At 41.5% G+C, this 14504-nt stretch overlaps 1 protein-coding gene across 8 annotated transcripts in view; it reads right to left on the bottom strand.

The window, feature by feature from the left end:
- Positions 1-14025, bottom strand: part of Wdr33 (WD repeat domain 33) — a 106278-nt gene extending 92253 nt beyond the window's left edge. For 7 of the 8 annotated variants that reach the window (XM_063277379.1, XM_063277380.1, XM_063277381.1 and 4 more), the window contains exon 1: positions 13884-14025. The gene's annotated coding sequence lies outside the window, so the exon portion shown is untranslated. The remainder of the gene's footprint in view (positions 1-13883) is intronic. The other variant, NM_001107398.2, reaches the window with a different exon arrangement.
- Between the last annotated feature and the right edge of the window lie 479 nt (positions 14026-14504).

Below are 14504 nucleotides of genomic sequence, written 5' to 3'. Positions count from 1 at the left end.
CTCTTACATAGGACCCAAGTTCAATTCTCAGCAACTAGGTCAGCAGGTCCAGAATCCCAACTCCAAGGGACCCAACACCTGGTATCTGCACTCAAACAGGTACAACCAATAATCAAGCACACATATACACATAATTAAAACTAATTCTATAATAATATTTTATTAGTTTTATATTTAATATAATTTTATAATTAAATTAATAAAATATTAATGCTTTATTTTATATAATATGTTTGTTTTTAATAAAACTAGTTTCAAATGCTGACCACAATCAAGATAAAGACTCTGGGGTTAAAGATATAGCTCAGTTGGCAAAATGCTTGTAAGCATGCCTAAAGCTCTAGGTTTAATGCCCAGCACTACAAAAAACAAGTTTGGTGGCATACATATATCTATAATCCTGGCACTAAAGAGGGAGCAACAGGAAAATTATAATTCAAGATTGGTGGGGCAGTGGGAGCACAAGTCTTTAATCCCAAGGCCAGCCTAGTCTACAGATCAAGTTCCAGGACAAAGGCTACACAGAGCAACCCTGTCTCAAAAAGCTACAACCAAACCAAAAAAGGCAAAAGAAGCAAAAAACGTTCAACACCATTTTCAGCTCTCTCTTTCTCTCTCCCCTCCCAAAACCACCCACTTATTCATACATAAATCCTGTACTGTTCCTTGTATCAGCCTCCAATACTAACCTTAACTACAGCACCCACTGAAATGTTTCTCATCATTAAAGTATATTTTCACAAACATCATGCAAACAAAATTGTTATCTCATAAAGCTTTTGAGTTTGCCATGATGTTTTGAAGAATCAACCATGTTTTAATTATTCCTGTCTTTTACTGCTAAATCTACGGCGATAATCAAATTTCATCTATTCACTGGAGACATCTGGAACGTATGCTGTTCCGCAACTGGAATGAAACTGCTATAAACTACTATAGACACCAATACAGCTTTTTCTATGAATGTAACATCCCTTTCCTGGAGTAAAAATGCAGAACTGAAACTTTTTTGAGTTTCAAAACTGATGCTCATTAATCTTCTGAAAAACTGCCAAGCTATTTTCAAAACTAGCAGTCTATCCTGTGTTCCATCTCCAGTACCATAGAGTAAAATAGAATATCATAAAGAATGAGGCAGAATAAATACAGGTTTTCATTGTTTTTTGGAGGGTTTTTAAGAATTAGAATTCTGTTGGGCATGGTGGCACAGACCTTTAATCCCAGCAATCCAGAGGCAGGCAGATCTCTGAATTTCTAAGCCAGCCTGTGGATTCCAGGCCAGTCAGGGGCTACATAGTAAGACCCTGTCAGGTAGGTAGGGACAGAAGCAGGAAAGGGAGTGGGAGAGAGGAGGTAGGTAGAAATAGTGAAGGGGATGATATATTTAGAAACAATAAATATCTTGGATGTTTCAAGACAGCCCAGCATTGTGCAACCATGTAGCAGAACAGGAACTACACCATATAAAAGTCTGACAGATAAACCCACCTAGTTTAGCAGTCACCAAGTTAGGCAGGCAGAAGTGGCTTATACTGGAACTTATACTGGCTATAACATCAGAGTCACAAATCATAATAGTCAGTTCCCTTGGCCACCTGAGCTCTATGCTGGTTTGGAAGTTTTGTTAGAAATTCTTTAGCTCTTGATGCTCTTGTGAGAGAAGACTGATTCTTGGTTCTTTAGTTAATTTTAGTGGTCTATACTATGAAAAAATTTAATTTCTCCCATCACCAATTTTTAGGCCATATAACTGCTCATGGTATCTCATTAGTAAATTAACATCTGTAAAAATTTCTCTAAAATTCTTCTCTTTCATTCCTGATCCCTATGCCCATTAAAATTTTGCAGCACACAAAAGAGAACATAAACAAATTTGGTATCTTATCATTACAATAAAAATGAAAATACCTATTGCCTAGTAAAGTCACAGCCACCCCAACATCATAGCATAAGGCATTACCTGGATTTGTAAAAATGCTAATATAAGCAAATCTATATTGCCAGGTACATAACAATATAGCACATTTACATTTATATGTACAATTCTGAATTATGTACAACACACAGTACTTGACAATGGCAACAAACTATAGCACTACAGGCTTATGTATACTATATAATACTCTACTTCAGAGTGTGCTCCTATTTAAAGGTGAAATACATATACATATATGTATATACATATACATTCATACTGCCAACAATAGACCATACTTAGTATTTGGAAAGCTGAGGCAGGATGACAAGTGACAGCCTGAGACACAAAGGTCTACATAGTAAGTTTCAGGACAGCTAAAGTTACTTAATGAGACCCTGCTTCAAAACACCACCACACGGGGTTGGGGATTTAGCTCAGTGGTAGAGCACTTGCCTAGGAAGCGCAAGGCCCTGGGTTCGGTCCCCAGCTCCGAAAAAAGAACAACAACAACAACAACAACAACAACAACAACAACAAAAAAAAAAAAAAAGGAGTGAAGCAGTCACATTCTTTGGTCCCCAGCTCCGAAAAAAAGAACCAAAAAAAAAAAAAAAAAAGATTAGCCTATACTATCATGAGGGGTATGTAAGCACCATCTATGGTGTTCATACAATGGCAAAAACCATCTAAAGTCCAGCAGTAGCCGCGCATGCCTTTAATCCCACCATCTTGGAAAGCAGAGGCAGGAGAATCTGAGTTTGAGGCCAGCTTGGTCTACAGAGACAGAGGAGACACTGATCCAGGGCTACAAAGAGAATCTCTGTCTGGAAAAACCACCCAAACAATACCTCCCCACCCCCAAAATAAAGGCATCTAAGGTCAGGCATAGTGGTATCCCTATAATCTCAGCATTCAAGAGACTGGTAGAAAAACAGCAAATTTGAAGCCAACTTAAGCCATTTAGTTCTCCTAAGTACTCTAATTAAAAATAAAAAGCAGCCCACTCCACACCCCAAAAAGCCAAGGTAGAGAGATGGCTCAGTGGGTTAGGAATGGTTCCAGTTCTTCCAGTGGATCTGAGTTCAGTTCCCAGCACTCACATCTGGTGGCTTCCAACTGTTTGTAATTTTGAGTCTACAGAGATTCAATGTCCTCTTCCAGAATCTGTGGACACTGCGCAAACCACATATACATAATTAAAAATTAATCTTTTAAATAAAACTAAACAAAAATTTAGTAGTACATACCCTTTTTGTAAAAGTCTATTTTTATTATTTTTGATTATTTATATATGTATGTTTATCTGCGTGGGATGTTGCAAGCACTCAAGGAGGCTTCAGATTTTTTCCCCCTGGAGCTTGAGTTACAGGTGGTTAATGGTTACAGGAGCTGCCCAACATGGGTCCTGGGAATCCAAGTCCTCTGAAAGAGCAGTACAAGGTCTTTTAAAGCTATTGTATGTATCTGAGTGTTTCCCCTGCTTGTTTAAGTACCATGTGTATTTTTTAGGGCCCAGAGATCAGAATGCAGCATAGAATACCAGGAATTGAAGTTACCAATAGTTGTGAACTATCACATAGGTGGTGATAATACATGAACCAGGTCCTCTGTAGAAGCAACAAGTGCTCTTATTGCTAAATCATCTCTCCAGCCTCAGCAGTCCACTCTTAACTCCAGCACTCAGTGAGATGCAGAAGGATTTCTAAATTTAAGTCCAGCCTGGTGTACTAGGGAGTTCCAGACCAGCCAAAATTACACAGTGAGCTGCTATCTCAAAAAAGGACATGGTATTGGAGCTGGAGAGATAGAGTGCTTGCTACACAAGTCTGAGAATCTGAATTTAATCTATACAACTGACTTCCTTTGCCATGTTGTCCTGACCTCCACATGCACACTATGGCAAATATGCAGACTAAGTAAACACTAACAAACAAAGCAAGGCCCAGCAGTACGCATTTACAACCCCACTACTATGGAGTTGGTAGATAGGGAGACAGGAGGATCCCTAGAACTCAATGGGCAGCCAATCTAGCGAAAACTGCAAGCCTCAGGCTCAATGACTTGTCTCAGCTAGGGTTGATGGCACACACCTATGATCCCAGCATTAGAGAAGCAGAGGCAAGCAGAACTTTGTGAGTTTAAGGCCAGTCTGCTCTACAAAGAGAGACCCTGTCTCAAAACAAATAGGGGGAGGGGGACTCTTCTCTCTGAAATGATAGAGATGCAGGTCTAGGTGATGGCACACACCTTTAAACTCAGCACTCAGGAGGCAGAGGAAGGATATAGTAAGAACAGAGACAGAGACAATCACAGAAACAGAGAAACAGGCAGACAGTGGTGCAAGCTCTTAATCCCAGCACTGGAGACCAACATACTAGGACTATATAGTAAAACCCTCTCGATGTAAAAATAAATAAATTAGATAGAGAGTAGCAGAGAAAGAGTGTCAAAAATCAACCTTTGGATTCCATATATACTATGAGTAATGGCAATGAACACATACAAGGAATAAAAATGTTAAATATTCTTAATATAACAATTTTTAGCACTTTTAAAAATTAATGATATTAAGTAAAACTGCATGGGTTTTTTTATACCTACTCGTATAGTGGTTCTAAACCTTCCTAATAATGCTTTGACCCTTTAAATACAGTTCCTCATATGTGGTAACACCCCCAACTGTAACTGTAATTTCTCTACTGGTATGAACTGTAATGTAAATATTTGTGTTTTCTGGTAGCCTTAGTCGACCCATGTAGAAGAGTCCTTCAACCCCCAAAGAGGCCAAAACCCACATGTTGAGAATATCTGGACTAGTGTGAAACAGGAATATACAATGACTGTATTGACTGTATTATTTTATCCATTTCTGGTTTTACAGAGTAAATACAAGTGCACGGACGGTCAGAAGGGTTGATGATGAGCAATATATGATGGTAAATACACATGTAGGCCCAACACTTAGAACTCTTGAGGCAGGAGAACCATGACTGAGCACCTGAGCACATTGAGAGTGTGCCTTAAAATGTACATGAGGAGGGTGGAGAGAAGTCTTAGCAGTTAGGAAGACTTGTTGCTCTTGCTTAGTACCTGGGTTTGGTTCCCAACACCCACATGGTGGCTCACAACCATTCATAACTCCAGTTCCACAGGACCTAATACTCTCTTCTGACCTCTACAGGGACCAGACATGTATATGGTTGGTGTACATACATACATGTAGACAAAATATCATAAACATTAATTTTCAAGTGGTAAATGAAAGCAAACAAAATAAAAATTAGCCAGGTGGTGGTGGCACATGTCTCTAATCCTAGCACTTGGGAGGCAGAGGCAGGCTGATCTCTGAGTTTGAGGCCAGCCTAGTCTATATAGTAAGTTCTAGGACACCCAGAGCCACATAGCATAAGTGTCTCCAATAAAAGAAAGAAAGAAAGAGGGGGGGGGGAGGAGGATTTACTGCTACTTATTTTCTAAATTTTCTACCCTTCATAAACATTTATCCATTTTGTATAACTATGCATTTTAACAATCTTTTAAAGGCAGCAGGGTTGGAGAGTTCCATGGTTAAAAGAGCTAGCTCTGTTCAACCTTCCAGAGGCTGCCTGGTTTGATCAAAGACAGGATTACTGAGGCTTGCTGGTTGCCAGCCTGGCTCTAAAGTCAATGAGACCTTGTTTCAAAAGAATTGAGAGGCCTGATAGAACAAGACACTTGCCATTCTTCCTTCCCTTCCACATACACACCAGACACAGGGGCTCACAATTATCTGTAACTCCAACTCCAGGGACTCGGATACCTTCAGGCCTCTGTGGGACCCAGGCAAGCACATGGTATAAGACATACAAAGAGGTAAAAATACTCACATAAAAAAATAACAATCTTAAAAAAAAATCCAATAATTAGGATAAAGGTAAAAAGGAACTTAGCCTGTAACTTTTGAATTTGTATCAAGTATATTATCTTCCAAAAATTTGTTTTGTGAATACTATTTAATGATTTCATTTATATAAAGCTCAGTTTAGGGCCATCAAGAGAGCTCAGAAAATAAAGGCCTTATCACACAAGCCTGACAGCTTGCTTGAGTTTGATCCTGAGAACCCTAGTAAAAGGTAGATGGAGAGAATCACTTCTCAAAAGTTGTCCTCTGATCTCCACATATGGACAATGACATTAGAGCCTAAACACAGATACACATAAACAGATTAGTGTTGTAATAATTATTTTCTAATTCTCCCATAATGCAAGATGACAATAAAAAATAAGACACAACCACAACCTACCTACGTACTCACACACACACACACACACACACACACACACACACACACACACAGCCAGGTGGGGGTGACACATACATGACTTTAATCCTAGCACTTGGGAGGCAGAGGCAGTTGGACTTCATGAGTTCAAGGCCGGCCAAATCTACAGTGAGTCTAGGACAGCCTAGAAACCCTCATCCCCATCAAACAAAACAAAACAAAAAGAACCAAAAAGCCTGGAATTTTTAGCTATTGCTATTGGAACAGTTAACGAGTGTAACTTTGATGCTGAAGTCCAAGAAGATAAAGCCTTCTGTAGAAAACCTGCCTTGGAACAGATACCCCCAATCTAGGCATTCCAGAAAAGCCACGTACAATAAGTACAAAGTCCAAGGTTGAAAGGGGAAAAGGTGGGGGCACGGGTGCTACAGTCACAAAACATACTAGTAGCAACAAGAATATTAGCTGCGAATGCTTAAGCTTTGTAATATGCCCAGGTGTGGTAGCAGACACTTTTAATCCCACCACTCCATAAGCAGATTTTTGAACTCAAGGCCATCCTGGTATACAGTGAGTCTTTTTAAAAGCCAAATGTGGCTACACATACCTGTAACCCCAAACACCATGGGGGGCAAAGACAGGATTATTGAGGCTTGCTGGTTGCAGCCTGACTCTAAAGTCAATGAGATCTTGTTTCAAAAGAATTAAGAGAGGGCCTGATAGAACAAGACACTTGCCATTCTTCTTTCCCTTCCCATGAGCACACAAGGAACATACATGTGGCACAAAGAAGGTAAAAAAAAAAAAAAAAAAAAAGGACTGGGGAGACAGCTCAGAGTCCCAGCACCCAGGAGAAAACACAGCAAGGTGCATATGTATTCCAGCATGAGGAGAGAGGCAGTCTAGCTCAAATAATGCCAGTGAGAATACCGTGACTCAAAGAACTAAAACACACACACACACACACACACACACACACACACACACACACATACATATACCACATACATACCAGACACATAAAACACACAAAAAAAGAAAAAAAGTGAGGCTGGAGAGATGGCTCAGTTGTGAAGAACACTTGGTGTTCTTGCTTAGAGGACAGGTCCCAGGACCCACATGGTGGTCCATGACTGATTCCAGTTCCAGAAGATCTGGTGCCCTCTTCTAGTTTTGCAGGTACTGAATGCATATGGTACACTCATACATGCAGAAACAGCATGTAAAACAAGAATAAATCTTTTTAGGGGTTGGGGATTTAGCTCAGTGGTAGAGCGCTTGCCTAGGAAGCGCAAGGCCCTGGGTTCGGTCCCCAGCTCCAAAAAAAAAAAAAAAAAAAAAAAAAAAGAATAAATCTTTTTAATGAGGTGAAAAAGAAAGCTGGAAGTTCAGTTCAGTGGCAAAGCACAGCCTAGAATGTAGGAGGCTCTGGGTTATCATCCCACACAACACAAAAAAATGAAACGAAAACCTACAGAGGAAATATCTGCATATCATAAATCTAATGAGAATCCTGCATCGGAGCATGTCAGCACATGTGCACAGTCACAGCACGTGGAAGGCTAATGAGATACTGTCCCACAGAGAGGCAAGGAGGAAAGTAAGGGGATTTAGAATATGTAAAGAACTCTTACAACTCAGTAATAAAAGGAAAATGAATCAAGGGCTGGAGAGACGGCTCAGCAGTTAGAAGCACTTGCTTTTCTTGCAGAAAACTCAGGGTCAGTTCCCAGCACACACATGGTGGCTCCCAACCCATCTTAAGTCCAGTTCTAGATGACCCTGTACCTTCTGCTGACCCCCACTGGTACATGGTACACACAAAAGACTACAAACATGCAAGCAAAACACAAAACACAAACAAACCACTCACATAAAATGAAAAGGAGAAATACTTCATCTTTTTAATGGGCAAAATACCTTTCTTTTTTTAGACAAGGTCTGACTATATAGCACTTGCTGGCCTGGAAATTGTTATGTAAACCAGGCTACCCTGCCTCTGCTTCCCCAGTGCTGAATTAAATGCATGTGGCACCATACACAGGAAGATTTTTAAACAAATATGCAACGGGAAGCTGAAAAAGACAACTCAGAGGTTCAACTCCTAGCACCATATGACACCTCACAACCATCTGCAACTCCAGTTCTGTGATCTGATACTCACTTCTAGCTTCTGCAGCAGACAAACATGCAAACAAAACACCCATACACAGAAAAAAATTTTCCAGATACACAACTTGAGTTCAAGACAAGCTTTGGCAAGGTTTAAGACAAACAATCAGGGCTGGAGAGATGGCTCAGTGGTTAAGAGCACTAGCTGGTCTTCCAAAGGTCCTGAGTTCAATTCCCAGGAACCACATGGTGGCTCACAACCATCTGTAATGGGATCTGATGCCCTCTTCTGGTGTGCAAGTGTACATGCAGGCAGAAATAATATGAATTTAAAAAAAAAAAGACAAACAGTCCACACAAATGTATATATTATGGTAAAAGTGCTTGACTAACATGCACAAGGTCTAAGAATTTCAAGTAAAAAACCCCAAAATAACAAGGCTAGGTCTATCTCATGGAAACTGCCCTGGGCTACATCTATCCACCAATCAAAAAGAATTTAATTCTTTTTTTTTCCCTCTTTTCTTTTTTTTCGGAGCTGGGGATCGAACCCAGGGCCTTGCGCTTGGCAAGCGCTCTACCACTGAGCTAAATCCCCAACCCCAAAAATTTAATTCTTTCCACTGACTGTGATGTCACATATTTAGTCTCAGTACTCAGGAGGCAGTGGCAGCAAGAGGTTTGGGGGATAGACTCAAGGCCAGCCTGGTCTACAGAGTGAGTTCCAGACCAGCCAGAGCTACATACTAAGGCCCTCCTGTCTCAAAAAAGAAAAAAGAAAGAAAAGAAACTGTCAGGAAATGAAAGGAATAGTTTTTGGACTAGAGAGGTGTCTCAGAGTACTGGCTCTCTTCCAAGGACCCTAGTTACATTCCTAGCACCCACATGGCAGCAACTGTCTGTAACTCCAGTTCCAAGGAATTGACACCCTCACACAGACGTATGTGCAAGCAAAACACCAATGCACATAAAAAAAATTTTAAAGGAATCAAAGAAAATAATTATGCTTTAAACATATAACTGGAAAATGTCAAGATGGAGTGGTGGCACAGATCACTGCAGATTTGAGGTCAGCTAGCTAACTAGTCTATAAAGTTAAGATCCTGTCTCAAGAGTCGGTTGTGGTGGTGCACCCTTGAATCCCAGCACTTGGCAAGCAGAAGCAGGGGGATCTCCAAGTTCAAGCACAGTCTGGTCTACAGAGCAAGTTCCTGGGAACAAGAATATCCAAGGCTACACAGAGAAACTCCATCTCAAATAACAAAAACAAACAAACAAACAAACAAACAAACAAGGATTACCAGAAGTTGAAGAACAGACAGCCAAGCCTGAACTACAGAATGCCCTGTCTCAAACAAAAACTCCTAAAGGAAGAAAATACACAAAATCAGAAAAATGCTAACTAAAACTGCTGTGAGACTCCATATCACTCCAATTAAAAAGATCAAAGACGAAAACAAAAAAGAAAAAAAAAAAAAAGATAAGCTCAATTCCCAGCAACCACACTGGTAGCTAAAAACCATGTCACTCCAGTTCAAGGTTCCTAGGGATTTTCTTTTTTCTTTTTTTGGTTCTCCCCCCCCCCCCCCGGAGTTGGGGACCGAACCCAGGGCCTTGCGCTTCCTAGGCAAGCGCTCTACCACTGAGCTAAATCCCCAACCCCTCCTAGGGATTTTCAATACACATGGTACACCAACATGCATGCAGTCAAAACATTTACACACACAAAAAATTAACCTTAAAAAAAAAAAGCTGGCCAGTAGTGGTGGAGTGGTGGAGCAGGCCTTTAATCCCAGCACGGGGGAGACAGAGATAGGCAGATGTCAGTGAGTTCCAAACCAACCAGAGTAACAAAATGAGACCTCAACTAACAACAACAACAAAATGCTGGTAAAGGATGCGGGGAAAGAAGAGCCCTAATTCAAATCTGCTGGCAGAAATGTAAACACATCCAGCACTGGAATTCCTCAAAAACTGAAAAGAACTTATGATGTCCCAGCTCCCCCACTGCTAGGTACATATGTACAAACTTAAAACTTCCATACCAGAGATCCCTGCACGCCCCGTGCTATTCACAAGAGGCAGGAACCGGACCAATCTAGATGCCCATCAACAATGAAGAAAAGTGGTAAACCACATCTGTAATTCCTTCACTAGGGAGGCAAAGACGGAGATCTGTGAGGCCAGCCTGGTCTAGCTCAGCATTGAGTCCATACAGTATACACATTGAATAAATTTTCATTCTTCTTACTTGGACTAGAAATGGTGAAATCACTTTTGCTTTTTTGGTTTTTGTCTCTTTGAGATAGGGTTTCACGCTATATAGCTCTGGCTGGCCTGGAACTCACTATGTAGACCAGGTTACCTCAAACTGGCTGCCTCTATCTCCTGGAGTGTGGAGATTAAAGGCATGTACTATCACAGTCATAACAATTAACATTTTTATATGTAAGGAAACTGAAAGTTTTAACTAATTGGCCCATCTTAAAAAATGCTTTAGAACTCCAGGTTTTGTTCCGTGACAGAACACACACTTACAATAGGTAAGACCCTGAATTCAACACTCACCACATTTTCCTACTACAAATCTAGCTTTCAGACCTGCTACAGAACACCATGATTTTCTTTCCAATACATCTCCCTCTGGTTTGGAATCTATAAACACTCAAATAATAAAAATGAGGCACCAGACAATTGTATGACATTGTTACTCTACCTGAGAACTGCTAAAATGTTTACAGTCCAGAAGGAGTAACAATAATATAAGTCATATTCTCCACACTGACAAGCTTCTGTGCCTATGATACATGTTTGCAGTGGGGAAGGTAGGTCACCAAAGAACAGGTCCAAGCTGAAACTTTAAACCTAAACCACACTAACAACAAAGATAAAGCAGGTAAGTATTGTAACTAGTCAAGTATTGTAACTAGTCAAGGACAACTGCGGTCAGGGCTCAGTGGGCAAAGGTAGCTGACGACTTCAGAAGGCACATGGTGAAAGGAGAAAACCAATTCCTTTAATCTGTCCTCCAACCTCTACACAAACCCGTAATACAAAGAATGTTCTGATACTGATCATTTAACTTCAATACTACTTTATCTAAAATCTAAAAACACGAGGAAAACACCAAATGTATGATATATAATCTGAAAAGTATTACGTAAGGGGTTGGGGATTTAGCTCAGTGGTAGAGCACTTGCCTAGCAAACGCAAGGCCCTGGGTTTGGTCCCCAGCTCCGAAAAAAAGAAAAAAAAAGTATTACATAAGTGCATTCCTATAAATTTATAATTAAAAATTTCAATAATATCTTTGTTGGAGTTATGAAACATTACTGAAATACAAGTTTGAGCTTAGCAATAATCAAAGAATATCTATATCTACTAAAACCAGACAAACAAAAAAAGTAATGAGAGAAGAAAAAGACATTTTGTTACTTTTCAAAGCAAGCTCTGAATATATAGGACTTAAAAGGTCAGTAACAATATTATTAAAGGTTTAGATCAAGATAAAACTGTGATGATAGTGTCTGAAGTCAGATATAGTATACTCACATACATAAATAAAATCTTAAAAAAAAACCTGTGGTGACAAAATTAGTCATCTCATATTTTTACCAACCAAAGAAAGAAATCAGAACTAAGCTTTCAGCTTCATAAATAACAATTTACTTTTTCTTTCCTTTTTGTTTGTGGGGTTTTTTTGTTGTTTTTTGTTTTTGGGTTTTTTGGTTTTGGTTTGGTTTGGTTTTGGTTTTTCCCAGGGTTTCTCTGTAGCCCTGGTGGTCCTGGAACTCAGACTGTAGACCAGGCTGGCTTTGAACTGGAAAACCAACCTGCCTCTGCCTCCCCAAGTGTGGGAATTAGAGGCGCGTGCACCACCACCACAGCCAAACTTACTTGTTCTAAGCCATCTTTTCCGTAGGACTGAGAAAAGGGTGTCAAAAATGTTCTCCAAGTGTCTATAGAAAATAAACTAAATACAGCACTTCAAGTTTTGGCTCAAACCCAAATCTGTACATAATATTGCCTTTTAGTGGGCAAGGAAATGAATTAAAGACTCACAAGTACCTAATAGTAACAAAAAGTGGGTCCCAAATGCAATTAAGATTAGAAAAGAAAAAAATGCCACCAGGGAAACAATTAAAGTGTTTTCTTTTAACAGTCACTAAGTACTTTGTTTGGGTTAAACATTCATAGGCAAAAAGCTGCGTGCATTATGTCCAGAGTGTTCCTGAAAGTTTTGCTCCCAAGGGGGTGTATGTAACCACTGTGGCTTGGTTCTTATCTTCCAAAGCTCCCAAAATGCCTCTCTTATAGAAACTACTTTAAAGCATTCCTGACAGCCCTTACACCTTAACTCTTTTTCTGACTTTGATTCTCAATCCAAGGAGGTAATCCAGCCTCTCCCTTAATCCAGAAAGGCCACAAGGGTTACAACCAAATATCAAGTTACTTTCTACAGACAGACAGACAGACAGACAGACACACACACACAAACATACACACATACACTCAACACTTTCTCTCACACACACACACTCAGCACTTCTCTCTCACATACACACACACACTATTCTTTAATTTAAGAAAAAAAAAGCATAGGAATTCTATGTAGGCCAGGTGTGGTGCCCCAGGCCTGTAATCCCATTACTTGGGAAGAGGATTAAAGAGTAAGGCCGGTTCAGCTACAAAGGGAGTTAGTGCTAGCCTGGGTTACAGCCAAGTCTAATGGGACTCAGACTCATCATGCCCACGGTTGGGATAATAAGCCAGGATGACTACCGCTGAGTTTGAAACTTAGGCTACACACTGAAACCCTGTATCAATAGAAAGAAATCAAAACAAAACAAACAAAAAGACCGCTAGCCCAGGCAGGTAGCCCGCTAGCCCGCTCTTATCATCTCTCGCTTGTGACTGGCAGGAGGAAGACTGGAAATTCTAGGTGAACACGGACAACACAACTAGGCCAGTCTCAAAGAAATGGGGGGGGGGGGGCCGCGAAGGGGGGAAGGAAGGGAGGGAGAGAGAGGCTTTCTAGTACCATAAATATCTAGACGCCAGGAGGCCTTTGTTTTTCTCATATTCTGAGACCAGAATTTAATTTCCAGTTGGGAATGGAGAATCAATGCTTAATGGGACATTTGTAAGCAACCAGATAGGAAGAAAACTCGTGCAAAAGAGCAAGGTTCTGCCTTTCTCCCGCCCCCAGCATGGATCTCGATTCTCGAAAGCACCCAGGCTAAATCCCAGCTGTTTCTCGGGATTGCCAGGAACTTCTCCAGCCCCTTCCTGGGCAACCCTCAAAGCCGCACTAGATTCCACTCCCCTCTCCTCCCAACGCGTTTCCTTCCTCCGAACTTTGCGTCTCTGCGGCCGGCCTCGCCGTCCCGGCTGGGCCTAGGTTGCCTCACGGCGTCCTCCGCAGAGTTCCTCCGATGGGACCCCCACCAGCTGCGGCCGGCCCCGCAGAGGTCTGTCCTTCTCTTTCCCGCGACCTGTCCCCTCCGGACCCCCGAAGCACGCAACGGCCGGGCCCGAAAATGGCGGAGCGCGACCGCCCGCGGCCCTCACAGGTTCCACGGCGGACTTACCGTGGGGGGCCGGGAAGAGCTCCTAACCGCGAGCGCGGCGTCCTTCGGCGCCGTAGGGAATGTCTCTCCCGTCTGGTCCTCTTCCCTTCTCCCCACTCTCAATTCCTCTCCTTCAAAGATGCAGCCGCCATCTTCCCCGAGGAGCCACCGAGCGTACGCCCGTGCGTCATCACGGCCGCACGGCGCTACGCCCCGCGCGCCTCTGCCGCAGGTCTACCGTAGGGCTCAAATAGAGCATGCGCGCAGGTGAGGGGTGGAGCTTGGACATCGGCGCCTAAACATTTGAGTACGTCTTGGTGGCTATCTTAACGCTAGGACCTTTCGCCTTACATTCCTCACCCCATGAGCCATCCTGCATGTTCTCAAAACATCCCAATTCACAAAACTAAATAAGGTACTTGTTAAAGCCGGTGTGGTGGCTTATGCATGTAATCTGAGCACTTAGGAGACTGAGACAGGAGGATTACTGTGAGTTCAAAGCCTATCTCATAAAACCAGAGCATAAACCTGTGAGATGGTTTATCCAGTAAAGGAGACTGCAGATTAGCCTGACTATTTTAGTTTGATCCCCAGCCCTACATGGTGTGAAAGAAATACAAATTCTTCCTACAACTGTACAGT

Source organism: Rattus norvegicus, chromosome 18 (genome assembly GCF_036323735.1).
Source record: "Rattus norvegicus strain BN/NHsdMcwi chromosome 18, GRCr8, whole genome shotgun sequence".
Taxonomy (NCBI): Eukaryota; Metazoa; Chordata; class Mammalia; order Rodentia; family Muridae; genus Rattus; species Rattus norvegicus.
The sequence above is the reverse complement of the archived record's forward strand: the minus strand, read 5'-3'. Positions and strand labels throughout refer to the sequence as shown.